Source organism: Pseudorasbora parva, chromosome 2 (genome assembly GCF_024679245.1).
Source record: "Pseudorasbora parva isolate DD20220531a chromosome 2, ASM2467924v1, whole genome shotgun sequence".
NCBI classification, from domain to species: Eukaryota; Metazoa; Chordata; class Actinopteri; order Cypriniformes; family Gobionidae; genus Pseudorasbora; species Pseudorasbora parva.
The window spans coordinates 45,632,425-45,637,992 of NC_090173.1; positions in this window are offsets into that span (position 1 = coordinate 45,632,425).

A 5,568-nucleotide genomic window follows, 5' to 3' on the forward strand; every position below is an offset into this window, starting at 1 on the left:
AGTATTTATAAAACAACCCCACACTTGGGAAATTTTCCAGCATAAGCGAAAACATGAACACCAAATAGAGAATGTGATGGGGAGGAAACCACAGGATGTATCGTCTACCTTGAAGGGATATTTCACTCAAAAATGCCGTTTTCAGATTAATACAATCTAATCTAATTATTAACTAATGTTGTGGCTCTTCCAAGATGTATAATGGTAGTGAATAGAGGATGATATTTTAAGTCCAAAAAAGTGCATCCATCATAAAATATACACTCTAAAAAATGCTGGGTTAAAAACAACCCAAGTTGGGTTGAAACTGCACCGACCCAACAATTGGGTGGTTTTAACCCAATGGTTGAGTTGTTTTAACCCAATGGTTGAGTTGTTTTAACCCAGTGGTTGGGTTAAATGTTGCTTAAGACAACCCAATTGCTGGGTAAGAACAACTCAACCATTGGGTTAAAACAACCCAATTGTTGGGTCGGTGCAGTTTCAACCCAACTTGGGTTGTTTTTAACCCAGCATTTTTTAGAGTGTATCCACACAGCTCCGGAGGGCTCATAAAGGCCTTCTGAAGCAAAGCAATGCGTTTGTGTAAATAAAAAATAAAAAATTGCATGTATAAAACTTTATGACCTAAAATAACTGCTTCCAGCAGATGGCCTATATGCAAGCTTGGCTTAAACCAAAAAAAAAAAAAAAACAGTAACCCATGGCACGATGTAGGAATATTGCACGCCTCTCGTGGTTCAAACAAAGGGCTGGGCAACAAACTCAAGCTCCACTTCTCTTACAGCAGGTCAAGGTCATTTTTATTTATGTAGCACCTTACTGCAACATTAAGGTGTTAAACTGTTAAAGGTGTTATTACTGTTAAAATGTACAATAAAACACACACACACACACACACACACACACACACACACACACACACACACACACACACACACACACACACTGTTGGTCTATGTGGTTTACAGGGACTCTCCATAGGCGTAATGGTTTTTATACTGTACAAACCGTATTTTCTATCCCCTTACACTGCCCCTACCCCTAAACCTACCCATCACAGGAAACATGCTGCATTTTTACTTTCTCAAAAAAACATCATTTAGTGTGTTTTTAAGGCCATTTGAATTATGAGGACATTTGATATGTCCTCATAAACCACATTTATAGTGTAATACCAGTGTAATACCCATGTAGTTATACAAATTTGTGTCCTCATAAACCACATAAACAGGCTCACACACACACACACACACACACACACACACACACACACACACACACACACACACACACACACACACACACACACACACACACACACACACACACACACACACACACACACACACACACACACACACACACACACAAATAAAAAAACACAAAGTATGTTGAAATCCTCTGACATTTCTCTTTACTAATTCTTGTTTTAGATTTCTAATTCATGACCGGTGTTTTGTTGTTCTCTATTTTCTGCGCTCCCACATTTGCCAATATGTTATGCATCAGCTCAGGGTTTACTCTTTCACCATAAATCGGTGCGTACAGCCATCTGTCACAACTAGAGAGAGACTAAAGGAAGCATGGAAAAACAATCTGGCACTTTCTGATCACTCAAAAAGTGGTGTCATGCAGACAAACACAACACAAGTGGAGGTCAAACAGTCTTGTTATATTTTCTTCTTGCGTTGTAGCTCTTTGAGTATAATTTATTATTATTATAAAATTCAAAAGATATGAGCATCATTTTTCATTTTTCAAAGATCAGATTAAAATGAAACCTGTAATGGTGAAATACTGAAAAGTCCTGTATAAGAGGAGGTGGTGCCGACATCACTGTGAATGGCTGATTTTACTCCATGAATGTGACATTCATGACACCTACTTTATTTATAGCAGATTGAGTGTGGTATTATTGTGTTGAGTATGCCTGATCGATTGCTCCTGTCTACCTGCTGCTGCTGCTGCCTGCCTGCCTCAGCGTTTGTAGCTCTGTATAGTTGCTTTTGAATCTCTATTTGATGTATTTTCTTTGTTATCTATACTGCTAAATATAACTTACTCATCACCATATATTGTTTAATATAGCCTATCAAGTTCAATTTGACAACACGCTGCATTAACTAGGTCAGCCGAAACCGGGAACACTTCCCATAGCACCTGATGTACTCGTTACATCATAAAAAGAGTGGCATCTACACTAATGTTCTCTCTGTTTATCCCGAGGTTTACTTCAGTCGGCCGGATCCAGGCCGTGTCCGGATCAGATGGTGGACCTGCGTCTGGACATGACCAACACATCCTGGAGTGTCTGCTGAGACCGTGTCGATTGGTGTCTCCTCTAAATTTGTATTCACATTCTTGTGTAATCGACGCGCCATCCGAAATGAACCCGTCTCTTGTGTTATACCCAAACATTTTGAATATTCCTATCTAATATGATTTATGACCTGTAAGGTTGCCAGAATAATAATTATATTCTGTTTAATAATAGGCCAGAGGAAAACTGGTACCCCGACTGAGTCTGCTTTCTCCAAAGGTTTATTTTTCTCTATCATGCCCTGGTGGAGTTTTGTCTTTTTTGCCACTGTCGCCTTTGGCTTGGCTTGCTCAGTTGGGGACACGGAAATTATGATCCAAGTTATTCAACTAAATATACAAATAAAATTAATGAATTAGGTCATATTTAATTCTATAAACTAGCCAAATCAAATTTTGTTGCAATATTGTCCTGTTTAACACTGTGAAGCTGCTTTGATCAATCAATCGTCATTATAAAAGTGTTATATAAATAAAGTTAATTGATTGATTGATTGATTGATATTAAATTAAATAGCTGTAAAAATGTTTGTACAAATAATATGTACACTTAATTCTGTATTATTGTAGTTATTATTTCTGAATCGACACTAAAAATGTTTAAAACTTTAAAACTTGTTAAGACTTTGATGTAAATTAGTTTGAATAAATATAGGCCCCTTTCAACAAAATATTAAGCAACAGGAATGGTTTCTTGATGGTGATAAAGGAAATGCTACATCATCAGTGATTAATAATCAGTACACAGTGTTCTGTCAGTGAGCTGTCCTTCCACATGCACTTTCATCTCTACTTTCATCTTGAGTGCTTATATAGCATTTAATTTTAACCAGGAACTCCCCAACAACCCACCTCTTCCTCTGAAAAAAACCACAAGACCAATATGGCTGCAAACCGCTTCACACTGGGAGGTGTGACATCTGAAAGCAGATGAATGCATCTGCATCTGAAAACAAAAAAACGCCACTAAACATAATGCCGCTCTGTAGTGACCCCATATTATGATGTTTTGATGAATCCTTCCCATTTCACTAAGCACATATTATCACAGTTGCTGGTGTAACTACATGTTCTATAAAGAAAGTAAGTCGTTCTTTCAGTCTAGATCTGTGGTAGGATGTTGTTGTTTTTTTTTGTAGGGTAGAGTGGTTTTCAGTACTTTCTATGGTGATCTTGGTTATTTCTATAGGGTGTTCTGTGTTCTGGATTGCTAGTCTCTATGATGTTCTGATCTGGGTCATTTTATTTTGTGGGCTTTATTTTGTTTATGTTTGATCATCACTCAAGAGCAGTTTGTATGTCTAATCGATTAAAACAATATTTCCTTAACAAACTGCATTATTTGAGATGTCATTCATGTCAATTCATGTCATGTCAATGCATTACTAATGTGTATTACTAATATATTGTTGAAATTCCTAAGTATGAGAAATAGTGACAGTGCCTTATTTATAAGGCTGTATCCATTTGACAAGAATGTATTAGCATGGTTAATAAGTAAAGTATGGTTGTGTATTTGCTGTTTACTTGAGAACAAAACTGCTTCCTTTTTTTTATTCAGGCTATTGACCTTTTGCACATCCTTTGTAGAGGCCTAGAAGAGGTGAACCATAGTTAAAGGGATAGTTCATCATTTAGCCTATTCGCCCTCATGTCGTTCCAAACCTATAACACTTTTTGGTAACGCTTTAGATTATGGCCAATACTAGAAAGTATTGCATAATTAAATTGACAGCGTAACTTTTGATAATTATTGTTTAACTATAAAGTAATTAAGTGTAGGTATAAGGGAACAATATGTAATATTAGGGGAATAAAGAGGAACTATCAGGAAACTAATTATTTATACTGTAAGTATTTTTTTAATTAAGGGGTAATTATCCGTGTAGTTACATGGTAAGCATGAATCTACGGGCTGACAATTGCATGTCTGTGTTTCTGTTTCAATGTTTCTCATGTATTTCCTGTGTCTTGGCATCTGTGCCACCTGTTCCCCTCGTTATGTCTTCATCAGTGTGTGTAATTAGTTCCCTCACATTCACTCCTTCCTTGTCCGGACTCATGTTAGTTTACTGGTGTTTGATGTTCGGTTTTGAGTGTCTATTGAATAAAGCCCTTTTGTTTGGAAGTCTTAGATCCTATAGATAACCTGATATCCCTCTGAAAACTTGATTAAAGTTTTTATTAAAACAGATTAACAATCTTCTTTTCTGTCCATGCCACAGATGAATCTTAAGAAGGCATCCTATGTCTGTTGCTATGATGCTGTATTATGTTACACTGAAAACACAGTGCACACAGAAATGTCCTCACCGTTTACTCATCTTTTACCATCACGCCATCCGAGATGTACGTGATTTTATTTATTCACCATGTCCCAAGTACTAGATGGAAAATATATATTTTTTGTTTGATATTATCCAATTAAATACCTTACTCCCAAATGTATTTACCAAATTACATTTCAACAACGAATGATCAACACTTTCTGTAACTGTCAAAGGACATGTTTTTTCTTGAGATGGGTATTTTATGTTTTTGTTATAAATTCATTTCACTTTGAGTTTATTCATTTAATTAAAACAACAACAACAAATATTTTTATGATGTATGCCCTTTGAAATGTTTGAAGTTGTGGGTTCTTTGGGTGGGATTTATGAGACGTAATGTGTCACATGACCCGGATTGAGTTGATAGCGGGTCTGCGTCATTTGGAAAGTTTGAGCATTAACACGGAGAAAATTACATATGGCCTGAAGAGAGTTGTTTTTGTCTGCATGGTCTGAGAGGCGCACACGGTAATTTAACTTGATATACTTCATAATGACAATGATGTTGTTTTGTATTGCTTTATGTGCGCATGTTGTATTGTTTATGTGCGATATGTTAACAATGTTTAATAGTCTTATATCTGTTGTGACATTTATTGAATATCAGAAGACCCTGGACGAGAGAAATGCATATTTTGAATGTGTTTTTATTTCTTGTAGTTTTCACGGTGTCTACTGAAGAGAGAGAGAGACAAAATAAACAGAGAAGACATCTGTATGAAGCGTGGCCATTGTTTTTATTAGACCAGTGCAGCTATAGTGAAAACGTGACGCCATTACAGTCGACAGCTTAAAGAGTTGTACAGCATCGGCTGGATGGAAAGAGGAAACAAGATCGCGGCTGCATCGCGTACAGAAGAGACGTTGGATACAAAGTGAAAGCACGATCGCGGCGGGACTATCGCGTGGAGAAGAA